A 21229-nucleotide genomic window follows, 5' to 3' on the forward strand; every position below is an offset into this window, starting at 1 on the left:
GAATAACAAACTTGTTGATGAGCAAAATGGATTTCGAAAAAATAGGAGCACAGTTGATCATATATCATTGCTCTCTTCTGTAATAGAATCACGTATTAAGAAAAAACAGTGTACTTTTGCAGCCTTTATAGATTTTCGAAAGGCATATGATTATGCGGATAGAAATATTTTATTTGATAAATTAAGAAATATAGGCATAGTTGGAAAAATGTATAATGCTATCCAGACAATTTTTTTTTTTTTTTTGTTTGTTTTGGGTTTAACGCCGTTTTTCAACAGTATTTCAGTCATGTAACGGCGGGCAGTTAACCTAACCAGTCTTCCTGGATTCTGTACCAGTACAAACCTGTTCTCCGCAAGTAACTGCCAACTTCCCCACATGAATCAGAGGTGGAGGACTAATGATTTCAGACACAATGTCGTTTATCCAGACAATATACAGAAATGTTACATGCTGTGTAAAAGTGAATGGTTTATTATCTGAATGGTTCAATGTTAAGTTAGGCTTGAGACAAGGCTGTATTTTGTCACCTTTGCTATTTAACTGTTTTATTAATGACTTTGCAATCAAGATAAAGGCGCTAGGACTTGGAATTGATATTGATAATGGTGAGAAAATATCAGTTTTGCTCTATGCGGATGATGTTGTTTTATTAGCCTCGAATGAAGAAGATCTCCAGAAAATGTTAAATTGTTTGTCAGAGTGGTGTGATACAAATAATATGTCCATAAATGATAAGAAAAGCAACATTGTGCATTTTAGGAATATTTCTACCTGTAAAACAAATTTTAGTTTTTCATGTGGTGATAAAAGATTGGAGATTGTTGACAAATATGTTTATCTTGGCTTGGTTTTAAGTGAACATTTAGATTAAAATATCACAGCCAAATTTGTATCCCAGGCAGCAAGCAGAGCTTTGGGTGTATTAATTGCAAAATATAAACTTGCCCCATCATGTATATAAAAAGCTGTATGACTCTATGGTATGGCCGGTTATAGCTTATGGGGCGGCTATTTGGGGGACAACAAGGTTTTCATGTATTGAGGCTGTGGAAAACCGAGCCATGCGCTTCTTTCTTGGAACAGGCAAATACACTCCTGGCTCTGCTGTGGCTGGAGATATGGGCTGGGATCCAGTTTACGTTAAACAGCTAAAATGTGTTGCAAATTATTGGGTTAGAATATCAGTCATAAACCAGACTAGGCTCAGCTACAGAGTGGCAAAATATTGTTATAATATGGGCAATAGAAATTGTAGAAATTGGTATTTTAGAGTGAAAAACTTGTTTTTAAAATTTGGATGTGCAGAATTTTGGGATTTTAGTGTACCTTTGAATAAAAATATACTTGTTCCGAAAGTAATGAGTTCTGCTATGGACTGTTGTATTGATGAATGGGTACAGTCTGTACATAGTTTAGTAAGTAAAGATGGTAAAAGTAAAAACAAACTACGTTTATATCAGAAGTTTAAATTTGACTATGAGCACGAACAATATGTAAATATGGTAATGCCTTATGGTCATAGGTCAGCACTAGCAAAGTTTCGAATGGGGGTGGCCCCAATTCGTTTAGAGACCGGAAGGTATGAAAGATTGGATATAAATGAAAGAATCTGTCCTATTTGTAAATCAGGAATAGAAGATGAAAGGCACGTATTGCTTCATTGTTCTGTGTATAATGATATTCGCCAGACCTTGTTTAACAAAGCTACTGATGGTTGTCCACTGTTTAACACATATAGTGGTAATGAAAAGTTATGCTTCCTATTATCAAAAATATACTGCCAAATCCTGCTCAGATATACTTAGAATGAGAAGAGATTGTTTATACCACTAAACAAACATTTTATTTGTTTTTAATTGAATATATATATGTAAAGATACACAAATGGTATAAAGATGTAAACTTTATACTAAATTATGTCATATGGTCTATAGTTGTATTTTCGGGTTAAAAAGCACTATTTTATGGCATTGAAGTACTTTATTGTGGTCAAAAGTAATTTTAGATGTATCTGTAGATAATGTTCTTAGTATTCTTATCTGGTAATAAACTTTTTTTTTTGTAACACCCGTAAAATATGTTTGCTAATCAAACTACAGACGATATGATCATATGTAGATTCTTCATCTTAAGACCATTTTTTAACTGTCGTGCATTAGTACCATTATACAAAATCAGTGTCTTATTTTCATTTTCTTATGGCAGTTATTAGTATACGGATTAGCAAATACATTTTACTTTTTACCTGTATAAATGTAAATATAGGTATTAGAGTCATAAGAGGCATTTCTATTAAGTAACTCTGCTAACTTGTTAGCTCGACTTTTCGAAGAAAAAGTAGAGCTATTGTACTCGTCCCGATGTCGGCGTCGCTTTTGGTTAAAGTTTTTTTTGATAAAGTCAAATATTTCTGTTGCTATCAAAGCTATTGTCTTGAAACTTAAAATAGTTGTTTACTATCAAAGTCTACACCAGGAGAAACAATCCCCTTATCTCTGATTGAATTTTGACAGAATTATGCCCCTTTTTAACTTAGAATTTTTGGTTAAAATTTTTTTGATAGTCAAATATCTCTGTTACTATCAAAGCTATTGACTTGAAACTTAAAATACTTGTTGACCATCAAAGTCTACACCAGGAGAAACAACCACCATAATTCTGATTTGAATTTTGACATAAGTATGCCCCTTTTTAACTTAGAATTTCTGTGTTAAAATTTTTTATAAAGTCAAATATCTCTGTTACTATTAAAGTTTTTGACTTGAAACTCAAAATGGTTATTTACTATCAAAATCTACACCAGGAGACACAATTCACATAACTCTGGTTTGAATTTTGACAGAATTATGCCCCTTTTAACTTAGAATGTTTGGTTAAAGTTTTTGACAAAGTCAATTATCTCCGTTACTATCAAAGGTTTTGACTTGAAACTTAAAATATTTGTTTACCATCAAAGTCTACACCAGGAGAAACAATCCCCATAACTCTGATTTGAATTTTGACAGAATTATGTCCCTTCTTACCTTAGATTTTTGTGTTAAATTTTTGATAAAGTCAAATATCTCTGTTACTATTAAAGCTTTTGACTTGAAACTCAAACTATTTATTTACTATCAAAGTCTACACCAGGAGACACAATTCCCATACCTTTGATCTGAATTTTGACAGAGTTATGTCCTTTTTACTGGCAAAGCTCTAATTCAGAGTCACGCACTGAGAAAAGTCGAGCGCGCTGTCTTATGGACAGCTCTTGTTCATTCATCCGCCCACACACTTAGACACACATGCAGCATTCATTCATCCACTCATGCACCCATCAATCTGCTGTTTCACTCACTCACTCACCCACCCACTCTCACTCACTCACTCCTGTCCACCCTCTCATTTGTCCACTCATCCGTACTTTGTCAGTTGACAGGAAGCGCCTCTTATGACCTTATACAACATACTAATTGTTGTATTTGTATAATGTATATGTAATAATCTCATATGAGTAATTATCTGTAGTCTCCTGTAACTCTTAGAGAGTGGCCATTTACATTGTATGATTTTTAATGTTTATATGTTTTTTACAATTTATGTAAATGGATGAGACTGAAATAAAATAAAATAATATTTAGAGCATATACTTGCATTATATGTCATAAGGGGTCAATAATATTCAGATGTATAACAATTATACACATATGGTCGTCACTTCAGTCTTACACAGCTGTGTTTTAATATATAATTCCCTCGCGTGTTTTTGAATTAATTGTACAATCTCTTCTATTTCAATGTCATAGAGCGAGGTTTATCGAAGGATGTGCTTCGATGTTTAAGGTGTCATAGTCATTTTCACAACCATCATAGCGATCGGCGTGCAGTGAACATCTTGTGTTTAACACTGACGTTGAGCAAACATTCACCAAAGTTCTTTTAATCCGAACCCCTATGCAAATTCTACTGCAAACATCTTGCGATTGAGAAGACCGGCACTGACATGACTTAAATGTGTCAATTGACATGTTTTCGTGTGCTCTATGTCAGTTTTGACCATTATTTTCTGCTATAATGCTGACTGTCTAGTAACCGGTTGGACTCGTTGCGGAGTATGCTTTAAAACTGGTGTTTTAACAAAATAAAAGTATAAAGCGGAAAATACTTATTAGCAAACTGAGAACGATTCTCAAGATATGTGCGCGGACAATAGCTAAACGATAGAATAAATATTATCCTGATAAGGTTAACATACGTACGACAACTAGTTGGAATAAAAACACAAAATTTTACTTTAAATTCGTTTAAACATGTTATAACGCGTGTATTGTTCTTACATTTTGCGTTCCTTATGGCGTCTTTTGTGAGTACCTTATTTCAGTATAGTATATACTTGACCATTTACAAGAGTAATCAAACGAAATAATGCAGACACGAGATATAGTGACAAAGGTCTCGTCCCGTATGGTTCATATATTAACCCCCTCTAGGAGGCAGCGGATTTATTTGCATGCTTGTATTTTGCGTGTGGGACACGGAGCAAGTCACGTGACAGGTTTTCGATACTCTACAGATTTTTTTTCTTAGATGTGTAATACACTAATACTCTATTTAAATGATAAAATATTCTATTTATATTTATATATTATATTATTATTATCTGGTATATCTACTAACAACATCGTATTTATACGCTTACCGTCCAGCCACCTTGTTCGGTTTCCATGTCACAGAAAACTTCTATAACCCTCTTTGACTTCCATAACGAGACAGTGTACACTCCGCTCGTCTTGCTTATATTCATATGTAAAATGTCGTAGCAATCACTGGCGGCAAGAGTTGCTACAGGACGCAGGTTTAGACGAAAGGAATGATGGATAATTAGATGTATTAATATAGTTTTAAATCTTTACATCTGAGTTACAAGACATTGCATTTCCAGTTTTCCTTGTAAGTGTATTTCATAAACCTGTAAAAATGTTCATTGATAACCCTTTTTTAAATAACTTTCCATTAATCGAAAACAAGTAGACCCTGGTTAAGCATTATTTTCTACAAGCGATGGGAAAATGCAGTGTTTCGATTCCGAAAACTTATCTGTTTTTTGTTGTTGTTGTTGTTTTTTTTTAAAGCGACATCGAACTGATTTTCAGATAAAATATGTACGTCCAATAACATTTTGCGTTTCTTTTAACGTGTTATGCGTTGTATGCGGGGAACGCTATCATTAAAATGTTTTATCATTCATACGCACTGAAAATATTAAACTGAAATGTTACTTTTTGAATATGCATCCGAATCACCTTTTTAATTTTGCTATCACAAAGAAACGTTTTTATACTCCCGCGTTTGTACAATCACCTGTTTCCAAATTTCATCGCACTATGCTAAAATGTTGTGTTTTTCTGTTGTCACAGGATAAGAAGCTTAGATAATTCAAACTCTCATAAATATCTAAAAAAAGAAACTATGTATTTAAAAGTAAACAAATAAGCACAGACATATATTATTTACAGAATACTTACATTTACTACATTGCTTTCCTTCGAATCCATGATCACAAACACATACATAATCCCCAGGAATGTCATAGCATGTACCATGTTGACATGGATTGGACAGACAGTGATTTGTTGCTGCAGAAAATATAACTTTTATCATATACCTAGGAGTTTTCTATCTTGCATACCGGACGTGAGTTTCCGGTGCTTTCACTGGTGCTAGAAAACAAGGGTATCAGATGAATATCGTGCTGTATATGACGTACATTGTATAAAGAACTACATCTATGTAACAGATTCGTGAAATATTTTTTTCTACGCAAAACTGAATAAAAATCAAATACTTTGGAAGTTCCTCTTTGCTCCTTATATTAATATATTTCTCAATTCAAAAACCCCTATTTTACGACATTGAAATTGTGTTCCTTATATGCGAGATTCTTTATATCCATATAATGAACAGTGCGTGAAACAGTACAAAAGGAAGATTATCGGAAACAATGGATTCAAAAATACTTCTTACAATACGTCTTAATTCACTTTTCTTTGTACGCTGATCTTGTCATAAGTTTTTACATGCGGAAAACGGTTATTACAGTAATGTTTCTCTGCAATCAATTACCCACATTTTAAATAAGCTCACCAGGTAATTCAAACTTGTTTTTATCATGCGCAACAGAAATTTAGTTGTTTTCTTCAAGACATGTTGAGCAAATTCTAAACATGAAAAGCTAGATCAATGCATTGACTTTGGGCTGAAAAAGAGAAATAATTCCCTGTGTCCAACTGTTGTTTTGTGCGAAACGTCTTTGCAAAGAAAACACGTGACTTGTAGAAAATGAAGTCGGAGATTTTTAACAATGAAGCACATACTTTTGCAAGATATTACTTAAAGGATTTGATTTGTTTCATGAGACGATGTTGTCGCACTGGTTCATTTTATGCAGATTAGCTAAACACACCTGGTTTGGAGTAATTTGCTATTATTCGGTGTATACAAAATACTAATGTATAATACAATGAGAGACTTTAGGACCAGAATAAAACAGTCTTATACATTTGAATTGATTTAAAACTTTAAAAATGTTATTTTGTAAAATAAATATTGTTTTATAACACTCACATTAATATTTATGAATATGCAAATTAGCTTATTGCATATAATATAAAAATACAGCTAATATAAGGCAAATGGCTATGCTCCATTTTTATACCACTTTTATAATTTCAGCACTAAAACTGACCAAGATATGACGTATTATCATCCAGATGATTGTCATTTCCAAACCTGAAGGGTTGCTACGGAAACAGTGAAATCATATATAGTTAAAAAGGGTTTTTCGTTCCATTTGGGAGCTAATTTTTATTTTGAAAGAGTTGGTACCTTTGAAAAGTATAGAGTACATGGCAGACGTTGCTGGCCCCTGTCCTAATGCCGTCCTTCGTGGAACAAAATGTGCGCATGTTTAGTGAAAGCTTACAATTACAAGTATATAACTCTAACTTACATATGTTGCACTGCTTCCCATCAAATCCGTCGTTACATACACAAACATAATCTCCAGAAATGTCGTAACATTTACCATTTTGACATGGGTTCAACCTTTGACAGAGGCTGGTTGCTGATTTAGAAGATATTATAAATTAGTACATGTATGTGATAGTAAAGTAAACACGTGTTGATAAGGAAAACACGAAATGTTAACACAGCTTTTTATACATGCGGGAATCGTAACAGTTAATGCATAATCAGAACAAGTTTGAGAAATCAACAAAATATTTCTTTTCGTTTAGCTTTCAACATGTTTTATGATAGAATGGCATTAACATATGTTTATTTTCTTTAATAACATCTCTTAAAGACTCGGGTACAAACCGATCCCATGTGATTCTGCAAATGTTACAACACGGAAAAGAAACGAACTCCATCCCTGCAAACGCATACTTAATAACAGCACAGACACCATAATTATTCATAGAATTATTTCGTTGTCATTCAGAATGAAGGGTGTGTCTGCACAGCGGATTTTTACAACTTAATAAATCCAACTTACATATGTTACACTGCTGTCCGTCATATCCGTTGTTACATACACAAATATAATCTCCCGGAATGTCATAACATTTACCATGTTGACAAGGGCTCAGTCGTTGACAGAGGCTGGTTGCTGATAAGATATGAAAATCAATAAAAAAAAAACTTTAAAGCTTATAACATAGAACACCTGCAGTACATAAAACAAGCTCTGTCGAATCATTGTCTTCAACGTGCAGTGACGGTTAATTCACAAAGCATTTCCTTATATTCATTGTAATCTCTTGCTGAAATGACATGGCATGTAAATGCCTTTTGGTAGCAGTTCCATCACAAAATAATTGGACTTTTCTTCAAGAGAAGTTTGGTCATTGATAAAAAACACAGTTACTGTTCGTTGTTGTTGTTATTATTGTAATTGTTTTACTGTGCGTTTGCTAACAGCAAATATTATTTTTGAGTTAAACATGACTCTTGTTGCCTCTTGAATTTCAACACTGGCAATGTGCTCAAGGAAATGATAGTGGAAGAGATATTGGAAGGGCACTGATATGTACTGCTGCCGAGGTTGTCGCTCATTAGACATCCGACAAAAAAATGTCGACGAGATGTACGACCAAAAAAAAAATGTCATACTGTACGACATAAGACACGCGAACTTCGACATTTTACAAACAAAAATGAAATGCTGCAAAACATTCTTTATTAAGAAAGCAAAGTTTGAATGTGGAATGTCGTGCAGCGTGAATTCCTAATTGGAGAGTGACACATGTCTAATGTTCTGTAGCAGCATGAATTCGAACTTGAGGAATATCAGAAGTCGATGTCCTGTAGCAAGACATTCAATTCATTTTGTCAAAAAATCAAAAAATGTTCTATAAAACTGTGAAAAAGTCAAAATATAAAGTCAAAACATAAATGTCGAATAACTTTGCAGATAGGCATTCAATTAATTTTAGTCACAGTTTCAATGTCGATTGAAGGGCAGCACGACAGTCAGGTTTTTTTGGTAAAATGTTGAAGTTTGAATCTTGAGTGCGGTCAGCAAGACATTCATTTCTTTCTGGAGACGGACTGTAAAATGTCTAAACAGTTTGGATGTCGAATGCGCTGCATTGTGTCATTTTTAGTGGCCAAGGTCGTGCAGCACAGCAAAAATTCATTTATTTTGTAAAATGTGGAAATGTGCAAATGTAAAAAAGGCATGACATTCATCTTTTGTTTAAAAAATACAAATTCGAATGTCGAATGTCGGACATTTATTTTTAGCTCACCTAAGCACAAGGTGTTCAAGGTTAGCTAATGTGATCAGCCTGTGTCCGTCGTCCGTCGTCGTCGTGCGTCTCGAGTCGTGTTTTGCCAACAGTTTGACTGTATACATTCTTGAGGTCACAGTTTTAATGAAACTTAGTCAGAATTTTACTCTTAGTCACAATTTGGTCCAGTTTTAATAAAACTTAGTCAGATTTTTACTCTTATTAAAATCTCGGACGAGTTCGTTACTGGGACATCATGGTTATAAATCTAAGTCACTAGGTCAATTAATATAGGAAAATCTTGTTAACATTCTAGATACCACAGTTTCTATATCATCTTCAAAACAGTATGTTTGTCCCTATAAAGTCTAGTTCAAATCTGAAATTTGATAACCTTAGGTCTTAAAGTAGGTCACTAAGTCAGATTGTATTAAAACCTAACAATATTCAAGAGTGCACAGTTTCCATTTGATTATCATAAATATTTGTCCGAATGTTTGTCTAAATTAAATATAGGACCATTTCATAATTCAAAGTTGGTTTACCTGAGGTCAAAAACTAGGTCACTGGGTTAAATCATAGAAACACTTTGTTAACACTCTAGAAGCCACATTTTTCTATTGATCTTCATAAAAAAATTAAAGAATGTTGTCTGAATGGTAATCTCCTTGAAATATAAGTCAAGTTAAAAACTGACTAACCTGAGATCTTGAACTAGGTCAAATTATAGAAAACCCATACAAACACTCTAAAGGCTACATTTCCTGCTTGACTTTCATAACACTTTGTCAGAATAGATAGATAGATAGATAGATAGACAGATAGGTAGGGTAGGGTAGGTAGGTAGGTAGGTAGATAGATAGATTTTATTTAGTAAAAGTGTACATATATCAATTATAAAACATGGCAATAAAACAGTTGCATGATATATAACAACAATATGGTGGCAAGCAGACTAATACAAGAACGTTTGCCTCTATGACATTTAGGTTAAATTGAAAAGTGGGTTACCTCAAACTAGCTCTCTAGGTCACAATATAGTAAAACATTGTTACGCTGTAGAGGCCGAATTTTCTACTTGATCATCATACCTTCTTATTAGGATGTTTATCACTGTGAAATCTAGATCAACTTGAAATTGGAATGCCTGAGGTCAAAAGCTAAGTCAGTATCTCAAGACATAGAAAAGTCTTATTTACACTGTAGAGGCCAGAATTTGTAATTGATCCTCATAAAACTTAGTCAGAATGTTTGTCTCTATAAAATCTGCGTCAACATTGAAACTGGATTATCTAGGAAAACACTAGGTCAATAGGAAGACCTAGTTAGCACTATAATGGCAACATTCTCTTCCTGATATTCATGATACCTTGCCAGTATGTTGTTCTGTTTAAAATCTAGGATAAATTTGTAACTTGGTCACTTGGGTGAAAAACAAGGTCACTAGGTCTAATCGTTGAAAGTTCTTGGTTAATAGTATGCCTGGTTAACATAAAACATAGTTAGGATGTTTTTCCCTTTAGGCTCTATTTAAAATAAATTAATATCAAAGAAATGTTCCTTCAGTAACTGTATACCATATAATTTTGTTCAGATTATTCCATTTTGTCGGAAACATGGTCACCAGAGAAGATAGTCGCGTTTTCATATGTGTATATAGGATTTCCGTCATGGATAAAGTGGATACGTTAAAACAATCTTCATGTCAGAAAATACTGGTCAAATCTCAAAATAATTTCTTGGATATTTTCTATGCTAGACCCTCTACCAAAATTGTTCAAGCAATCTATGAAACTCAGCTGAGTGATCTAGGGCCATTATCCTCCTCTTGTTAAAAGAAGTCAAAGTTCAAATAAATTTTGAATGGCGGTATATATGTTTTCTGGGGGTTTTTTGCTTCTTCTATTATAACTTTCGTTTGTGCTTCTGTGTATATGTGCTTGGCCAGTATTTGCGTGTTTTTCACATGTCCATATTTCCATGTAGTGCGGCTGCGTTCTTTAAATGTTGCTTTTCCTGTTGGACGTTTGTCCTTTATTATTTTGTTTCGATAAAAAGTCAAAGTTCTAATGTCGATTGTCGTGCAGCTCTATGTTCGTTTATGTCGAATGGTGAGAAGCGAGGGGGTGGGGAAGAGGGGTGGGTTTCATGAAGAGATTTCTGTTTATTGCATATTTAACACTTTGATCTTCCTTTCAAAATTCTGCATATTTCTGAATACAAGTATTTACTTGTTTCGAATTTGTGCAATAAGGCCTCCCATAAGAAATTAACTGAGCAATTTTGTAGAAAGAAATTAACATACATGTCTCTGTGTTTGAACTGTTGCATTGTCTGTTGCATGTGTCTTCCTGACAGCAGTGTCGACAAACGTGGCGGAATTCTGTACGTTTAGCTATATCTTCGAAAACAGCATCTAAGTCGCGACCAACGATGTTTGGCCCACCAAAGACGTCTGATTTGCAAACCTGTTGTAACAGATGCAAATTAAACTGATATAATGAGATGTGTTGCAGTTTGAAAGTACACTGTAAAATAAAACTAACTAATGAAAAAAATGTAAGTATACTACAAACCAATTGAGATGAAATCAATAATTACTTAAAAAATAAAACTGTGTTATCAAAACCGACCGAGAACAACACTTGCCGTTTTGTAGTTATGCAGCGCATAGTACACGTACCAATGATACAAAATAACATTGTGACAACCTCTTACATTATATTTCTGCTTACAGAACACTTTATAATTATGTGAAATGATTTATTTTAAGTGAGTGTTAAATAACTTTAGTGATAAGACAAAATAAGAAATAGACTATTCTTTACGTGTGTATTTGTGCATGAGCTTGAATAAACAACGTCTCCAAATTCCACATGTGCTTCGGACAAGCATACCTACAAAAGCAGTTGTTTCTTTTACACTTGTATGGTTACTGGTTTCTGCCATATCGTTCTGGCGTCCCCATCAGAACGACAACACGACAATATAATAAATTATTTATGTCGTGTTAACCACGATCCCCACATGCCAAGCAGGATGGCATCATAAAAGCAGAGTGACAAACACGACATTAATGTCTGTCGTGTTGGTGCCCTATTTTGACAGGTCCTCATACTGCCGGGGGCGCAACGCGACAATATGATCCCAAGACAAAGTGGCATTATATCATGTATTCGTACCGTCGTGCTGGTAGGGGCGCCACGCATCAACACGAAGACTTGAAATATTATGTTGTCGTTGTCGCCTTCCGGTTGACATATGCGAAAGGGCATACATGATGCTTAAATGCCACCCTGACAACAAAAGAAAATAACTTCTACCGCAATGAATAAAAACAAAAATGATACAATGTACGATCTTTGCTCAGTGGGGTACTTAGCGACTTACTTCCTTTTACTTAGAATATTGATAACTGCATATGTGTAACTATGCATGTCATCCAGAAGGCGAAAGAACTTCAACACAACAAACTTCTACTTTGATGTGTCCCCGTTTATCGCGTGACGTCCCCGCGAGCATGACAGAACGGCAACACGACAATATGCTATTTTATCGCGTGGCACCTCGCCAGAAATAGGGTACCTACACGTCAGAACAGTTTGTCGTGTCGTCGCCCTACTTTTGATGTACCATCGTACTGTGGTGTTTGCGGCGGCACTAACACAATACGACATGGCAGAAATGAGCCACCATTAACTTGTGAATATAATAAGAAGATTAAAGTGGCATGCGCATCTTACTGCTGCACATAGTGTGTTTTTGGTGAATGTTTTATAAAAGCAATGTTCGGTTGCTGTGCATTTAAATGTGTTAAATTAACGCATAAGTATTTGAATTTGAAGTTGATGCTTTAGAAATAAAGAAATTGGACTAATAAAAAAATTGTTCTGTTCTTAAATCTTCTACGCAGTGATCTCCCTTACCTATAGGTAGAGATTTCTAAAGTTGAAGGGAAGCAATTCCTGCATGCAGTTTGACTTTTTTAAAAAAAGACTGCCCCAATCAAAATAAGAAAGTTATATTTGGAAAGTTATTATTTCTTACTGGTCACAGAAAGAATTTGGTAAATTGGGCTAAAAGCTATAATTTCCTCCACACGTTTTACACATACATCTATTTCAGCTGGTGTTGTACTTGAAAATGCGCAAAATTCCACTTTAAGTCACTAAAATGTATATAGTTGTTATCTTTTTACTTTACATAAATATAACATATAAATGTTATAAAAAAAAATACTTCTCCCACTCCGCAAAACTGTATGGCGTGACAGGGTTTTAAATCTGTGTGCACTGGACAACTGTAGCAAATCGGCCCTCGACTTAGTGGGTATCCTGAAACGTTGTTTAATATTAAATAACTTCCAATGTGACTCATGCTGATATGTATTTAATTTACCATTATTAACTTAATTAACATATTTCTGTACAGTACGTAAATTTAGTTAGAAGAGTAAAGGAAAATGTTTAATAATAATAATAATAATACTTCGTTTTCTTGATCTAAAAAGAAAAAAAAGAACAGTTGAGCAAACAATTGATCTGTTAAACAGGAATAGTGCGTCACATGTTTATTTACGTTGAATATTTGGTGATATTACTACAGGAAAACAATTCTATTCTTTTATTTGACACGGATATTAATGTTTAAACGTTCAAAATGTCTTTGTTGTGACTACCACGTTTTTGTTATAAACATAAATAACTCAATTTCTAGTTAGATCTTAATTTCTGTTTTTGTTTTCTCTAATGTTTGCCAAAGGTTTGTCAAAGGTTTGAATATTGATTAACAAAGCAGAAATTTTATTGAATTCGCTTTATTTATAACCTCCCTTTATGGATCTAATGGTATGAGTTTATGTGCATTAATGAAAGTATTGCTTTTCTAACCATGCGTTTATAAATAGCTTCTTTTTGGAAAGCTAATTCATCTGTTTTTAACTTAAAAGTTTAAGCCTTATTAAACTTTAATATCGAAAACATTTACTTTCTCGTATCCAGTGTAAGACCACGTGTTCTAAATTGGAATTGTTGATTGGAAAAGAATTAATACATAGGAATATGACAGATATTTACAGCTTGAATAATAAGAATGGCTTTCTGTTGTTGAAAATTAGGGACCTCGAACAGAATACTTATTTCTAAATAATGTTATAAATACCGGCTGTTGGTAGAAAAGAATGTCAGTACATGTATGTATAAAGACATTTTGTTAACAGGAGAATTGTCAATATGGCTGTCTGACTGAATTATAGTTTACTTTAAAGAGAAAACGACCACAATAAAATCTATAGAAGTTTTTCGAAAACAAAACGTTATATATTGCACTACATCCCGTATTTTGTTTGTACCTAAGTGTGCTACAGTTTGTAACTTTTAAAGATGCATTTTACTCAAAGTTCATATTCGAAAATACGTTTAGTTACTACCCAGCATCTATGTAAAAATAAAGTAAAGAGGTTTGCGTGACACTGTTTTAACATTACTGTACGTTAAGTTTTAAATTATCATACCATAATCGTGTACGTAAGCACAGTTTGAATATGAAATGCAACTAAAACAATGGACGTTTTTTAGCAAATGACCTGTACTAAGTAACATTTTTGGCGATTGCACAGCACTACATATGTAGTGAATTTTAGACAGGTTAGATATAGTTTTGGATTTTCTAGACCTGTAATTGTTATGATATAATATTTTAATGGAAGATGGTCGTAGTACAACATTAAGATAGAGGAAACATACCGTTTTCTCCACAGCCTTTTGCGTTACAAAGGTCTGTTTGACTCTATACAGTCATCTATATTACTAGATGAAGTGCATTTCTAAAAGATACAAAAGCTATTATATTTAAAGAGAATTCCGATAATTTTTTTTCTTTCATAGAATTTTTTTAAATTCATATATATGATAGGAAAATGTGTGCTGAAAACAATGAACAAATAAAAATAATAGGTCACCAGGCTTGTTTTTGTGAAAAATTGCTTTAAACACACCCACTGTTGCTGAAACTGCCAGCGATTTTTGAACATTTTCATAATTTTCTGCTTTTTTATAAATACCAACCAAAATATACATCCAGACAGCACAATACGGTTTTTTTCTTATTACAGATTTTATCATATACTTACTTGATATCATAGTCATATTTGTAATACTCTATCCTTACAATGATGGGTACAAATAAAAAAAAATATTGTTTCATATTTACTTTTGTGAACTTTTTTCAATGAAAAATACCCATAGTGAAGAATATTTTTTTAAATTTTGAAAAAACTCTTTCATAGAATTTTTTCCTTTTTTTCTTGTGTATAGATAATTGTATTGTGAGCATAAAAATGGCTAAAAATATATGGGTCACCAGGTTAAATTTTATGTTAAGACCGCTAGAATACAAACACCTGTTCGGACGGAAATGGCGCGAACCTGCCCAAATTGATTACATGTATGTCTGCTAAAAGTTTAAAAAACGTTTTAAAAATTCTTAATTCTTTCTATAATTGCATACTAAATAATCTGAAAGGTGATATTGTCTTATCAGTACTAAGTCAATTATCTTACATTATATGAACAACACTGTCTTTATACTAAAATGCGATGTGAAAACACAACCACAAAAATAGCAAGATACCTGTCAGGCATGATACTTGTCAATACAACATAAACCAGTATCAACATTTGATTACTGATATAACTTATCAAAAATGTTATTTCATTCAAGATTCCTCATATTTAAGATTGTCTGTAACATGTTTCAACAAATGTTGGCTTCAGTTCAGTTTTCCATAGAAAGTGTCGGCTGCGCAGAAAGATGCGCATTAAAAACTATAGGAATTCCCTTTAATTTAATACGTTAATTTTCTATTAATGATAGACAAGACATTTGTGATTCATGATAATAGTTTTGATCTAATAGTAGCTCTAGCGTGGTAAATTATACTTTAACTATCAATAAGTATATAATTATTACTTGGCACTGGCCTAAAGTTAATGCTCCTCTAAATATAACATTTTGACACACGTAAAGCTGTTTTATGCAGGTTAATCGTATTTCTTTGCTAGCAACAGAGGACAAACCGATTTTTCGACACATCCAACGTTAAATAGTTCCTCTCCAAAACTGTTTGTGAATTTCTCTACACCACAAACCTAAAATAAAAAATTATAGTTGATTCATGTCTCCTTAAAATGATATGAATTTTAATATTTAGATTGTAACCGTATGATGATGGTTTATGTTCTAGTTTTATATTTCCAATGAGGACAGATCAAAGAAAATGCTGAATCGTGACTGGCCGTATACTAATGAAATAACGTATCACTACACTGTGGTCTCCTCTAAGAGGAGACCTTTGACGTCACATTTTCATCAAGATTTTGATAATTTAATCTGATCCTGGGGAAGTATAGAACGCAATAAGCAAGATAATAGCTGACTCGGTTTGACTGAGCCTGTTCATGATAGGTAATGGAAAATGCAATATCCTCACGTCCACTAGCAACGGCTTAGGTTTAATTCTATTTTACTAAAAAAAGAACGTAGTCCATGATCCCAAAGAACCAGAAAATATTACAACACTGCGTCCAAGTATGTGGAGACTTTTTACAGCCAATACACGGCACTTTAAGACTGTTGTGATAGTTAATAGAATATGTTGAAAGATCCTTCGGAAACACAGAACGCAACATAAAAGCAGAATTTTTTTTCTTCATTTCAAATTAGATTTAAATTAGTATATTTCAAAGATTTACGGCTTACATGGGTAGTAAATGAAAACATAAATTCAAATTCAGATTTCTCTTTAACGGTCATACGATTTTTTCATGGTGACGTGGTATTTGTGATGGCAGTGTATATTGTAGCGCTAGGAAAGTGAACCTCTGCTGAGAGTTTGAACGTTTATCACTTTGACACACTGATAAGCTCTTAGAAGCATGGGTATTCTGTCTTTTTTCAATTTACGAGATCTCGTTTGGATTTGTTGGTTACGATATTTAGTGAGAATTCTGCCTGTATTCTTTTCTGGTTTATTTTAGATATCTTTTAGAAAACTATCTGACGATCTAGATCTAGAAGCGTGTTAATTTTTGATTTATTGACCAACCTCTCCTCTGAAGCATTCTCCAACTGTCCTGCAGTGTCTAGGCTGGGGCACATTGTCACATTGTAAGCAAGTCAGACCAAGTACTTGTAAATAAATATTAAAATACAAATTTTCTCTCATCAGTAGTCAAATAAAACACACATTGAATAAAATTTTATTTAGAATAAATAGTAAGGCGAATTAAATACGTTTAAGATATTTACTAAGACCTGCAGAAACCTATGTAAAATAGATTCCTGGCCAAACTCCCATTAATATAAATAGATACTGAACGACAAAGTCCTTTGTTCAAAAACATCTCTGAATAAATAAACCTGTGCCCTCTATATCAAATATTGTCTCGTGACCAAATAACCAATGCTATTTCGTGGCAACAAGATAAAAAAGAACAAACGGAAAACAAAGAGCTGTCTATTAGCCATGAGATACTTTATTTTCATTCAAATATGTTGTGGCTACAATTTGTACGAGATAATATATTGACCCTCACATGTCCCGTCTGTGCTCCCGTAATAATTGTATTTTCTCATATAATGCAATCAATTTACCTAGTGTAGATTCTCCCGTGATAAGTATGAGAAACACAAGTCGTATTTCCATGGCAATTTGAAAAGGGCTGAAATATGTATATAATATTAACGACCATAAAATGATTCTAACTTTCCAGTTTATATCACAGTATCTTAAGAAATAAAGATATCATTCCATGATCGAATTTAAAAGATACAGTTAAGCGAATAAGTCGTACTCAACTTGAAACTGGAGTCACCAACTTTGGGTTAGTTCCATCATTTTTTAATTCAATTTGTGTAAAGTTTTATTACATTATGTACTATATGTCAATGAATAACAGCCCGACCGCTTAGCTCGTGAGTTCGACCCCGGGCGATGTATATTATACTTTCCGTGATGATCTGAAAATAAGAGATTGTGTCTGACATCATTTGTCCTCCACCTATGATACAATGAGGGGAGTTGGAAGTTACTTGCCGAGAACAGTTTATTACTTGTACAGAATCTGGGAACAGTGCTTAGGTTACATTTCCGTTAGTAAGATTAAAAACGGCGATAAAGCAAACCAAAACAAAACAACTAGTTTAAATAGTGAACAATTACTTAGTATCACTTTTGCATTAAAAGTATTGTTCTAGTAAATCACAAATACACAGGCTACAGTTACATATTTTACATTTGTTCTTTTTAAACCGATGCTATACTTTTACTATTACATTTTAGTAATAAAAGTAACACTACTTACTGAAACCACTCCTCCAGCCAAATGAAGTAATACTTTCTAACCTCTCTGCAAAGATAAGGTATTTATGAACTATACAGTCACGCAGATAATCTAAATACAGCCAAGTTCCACTCAACGACCGACCGACCGTTCCGTTAAAGAACCGACTATTTTGCTATATATTTAAATGGTCGAAAGATCAGAAAATAAGACCCGTCGGCTATTACGCTATTATCCTTACTTTTTCAGCACTGATTTAAATATGTGACGTCATGGTTTTTCAGGGGCTTCCAATTACAAAATTATGAACATGTTTTTGACCAGTTATCGACAATGGTATAAATCATAAGAATTACAGAAAATGCGGTCATTTCTATTTTATATGTTTTGTTTTAAATTTTTAAGCACTACCAAACAGTTATACAAAGTTGACCAATAAGAAATAGATGATTACTGAGGTCAATTTAAATAGGGAGAAACAACACACCTAACAGTTTACATTTCCTATTTTTCGTCACAAAACCCAAAATACCATGATTTATTAGTACTTTCATCCTTGGCCTCGTTTTCCAGCATTTAAATACTCAGGATGGTACCAGTAGTGACACATGACACATCCAACCTGTTAAAGTCGATCAATGTAAAGAACAATTTTTAATACTGGTAAAAAGTCAAACGTACCCAACCAGAACCAAGCTCAATTGTTTATGTTTTTGACAGTTACTTTCGATTTCAATTTGGGAGAATAAAGCCAAATTATTTGAATCAACGTATTAGGATTAGCTTCAGACAAGTGTGCCTAAAATTGACAACTGCTTATGAAATTCAGTGTTTTGTTGAACACGTCACACTCTCTTTATACTTTTTGGAGAGTGTTCGTCTGCACTGCTGAATTTGAAAACGAGGCTAGATGTTTGGCATCGTGCGATTTTGGACGGGTACCCTCACTGTTTTTTTTTTCTACAAACATGGTAATTACTTTAAGTTTATAAGTTTATAGCGTTAATAATGAAAAATGTATGTTTTGTCGATAGTTGGTACCTGTCGATAATTCTTTACCTGGGGCTAATGATTAATTAGAAATCAAATGGTCATCTGACCGACAGACATGAGCAAAACAGAGGTGTGTGCGCGTGTGCGAGTGGAGGCAGGCTGGATGAAGGTGGATGATAAATAAAGCAAAGGCAATGTCGCACTTTACAATTCCCTTCGCAACTATTGGGCTTATTTTGGCAAACTATACCTAACATTTGCATATTTAAAAGGTACCTATTATACAAACTCTGTATTTTGCTTTTATATAAGTAACTAAAACCTTATATAGTTTGCACAGTCATGAATGTTAAAATTGCCCACTGAATGTAATTCATGTAGAAGTATACATAATAATATCTGGTTGCTGCGGGGCTTTGTGAAAAACAATTTCCTGTGGATATCTTTAATGCAGATAGTGCTACAACGTCTGAAAATATTGTTCGGGTTGTTCTACGACTTCTGAATCTTTATTATACCAGCCATGTACAGCATGGTGTGTGTTACAACACTTTAATTGCAAAGAGAAAGTTCGGTTTTGACAGAAAAAGCCAACAAAATCGCTAAAAGGAGTAAATACAAAGTTTCCTTTCCTAAAGAACTATTGTTTTATCAAATATTCGCAATAGTTTGCAATTTATTTACTACTGAAGAAAATATCTGACGTAAATAAAACATTAACGGTATGGGAAACCTTGACAGATATTTCAAGCATATCTGGAACTTTTAATATGAGCACAGCTGTAGACCACCATACATTCTGTTAAAGAAGCTGGACCTGTTGTCGAAAATATCTTCGTGGTTTGTGACTGTGCGCACAATAAAGCCAACATACAGACTTTATAAATGGGCAAATGCCTATTTTCTCGCAAGATCTGTGATTTCAGTAATATTTAGTGACATGTTTTGGACAAAATGATAATTCTGTTTCAAAAAAAGCTTAATTCAGTATACATGATAAATATTCTGGTAGCAAACAATGTAATATTTTTTCAGTTATCACCAATTTGAAAATTTTCCAAGCTGTGCTTATAATATATAAGGCTTAAGTGAACCTTTTCCGTTCTCTGTGAAGATTGTTTGAATACCAAAAGTCTATGATCATTTGTCCACAACGTCTGCTTCGTGTTGGAAAGTTGGCAGTTACTTGCGGGGAATTTGTTTATACTTCTACAATATGTGGTAGGCATTTCAACAACAGCACGTGTATAAGTATTTTCTTTAGTATTTTATGGCAGCCACGTTTCGACTAACGCCATTATCAGGATATTCACATACAAATATTAGCATCGGACGTGACGTTAAACTAACAACGTAACGTCAAAAACACGATGTTAAAATGCATATACATAATATACATTTATAAGGTACTATCCAAGATATGAAAACACTAAAATTTCAGGGAAAAGAACGGAGTTAGGAAAAAAACGAAATTGTCCCAAAGTACATAGTTTAATGCAACTTTTCATATCATATACATGAAATTATGTTGTATACAGAAATTTTGAATTTAATCTTTCTGGACTTGGCGTTTTCAGTTTATGGATCCAGAAAGTCTCTATACAGAGCCGCTCAATATTATTTCTTACAGTATCAATTTGAAGTCATTCATATTCAAGTGTTTACCAACACTGGAAGAGAATGCAGGGTCGATGGAATTACATATTATATCAAATTTGCGGCAGTCAATACGTTTGAAAACAGGTTACATGGTTTGTATTACATAATGCATGTTACACATTTTACATGTTATTAAGCACACAATGCTATTTTCTTTCTTTCTTTTTTTACCTTCTTTTTCCTACTGCTACAGTAGTAAAGTTTACATTACGTCGTATATAACTTTTAACTTCTAGGTCCACAAGTAAATTGCTATCAGCAACTAATATTCAGTTGCTAGAAAGGTATTAACTGAGTTAGCAACTAAATGATTTAGTATGGCTAATAAATTGCTATCAGCAATTAATATATAGTTACTAGAAATGTATTAGCTGAGTTAGCAACTAAATGAACTAGTATGGCTAGTAAATTGCTATCAGCAACTAATATATAGTTACTAGAAAGGTATTAGCTGAGTTAGC

At 33.4% G+C, this 21229-nt stretch overlaps 2 long non-coding RNA genes across 2 annotated transcripts; both read right to left on the reverse strand.

Moving 5' to 3' along the window:
• Positions 1-6992: 6992 nt before the first annotated feature.
• Positions 6993-14600, reverse strand: LOC123563869 (uncharacterized). Its single transcript, XR_008367074.1, has 6 exons — positions 14520-14600; positions 13015-13109; positions 11604-11672; positions 11081-11243; positions 7539-7652; positions 6993-7106 (listed from the first exon to the last, which is right to left on the reverse strand). It is a non-coding gene; the product is annotated as an uncharacterized LOC123563869 (long non-coding RNA).
• A 1251-nt stretch (positions 14601-15851) lies between these two features.
• Positions 15852-17503, reverse strand: LOC128548479 (uncharacterized). Its single transcript, XR_008367075.1, has 3 exons — positions 17428-17503; positions 16880-16962; positions 15852-15923 (listed from the first exon to the last, which is right to left on the reverse strand). It is a non-coding gene; the product is annotated as an uncharacterized LOC128548479 (long non-coding RNA).
• Positions 17504-21229: the final 3726 nt, after the last annotated feature.

Source organism: Mercenaria mercenaria, chromosome 2 (genome assembly GCF_021730395.1).
Source record: "Mercenaria mercenaria strain notata chromosome 2, MADL_Memer_1, whole genome shotgun sequence".
NCBI lineage: Eukaryota > Metazoa > Mollusca > Bivalvia > Venerida > Veneridae > Mercenaria > Mercenaria mercenaria.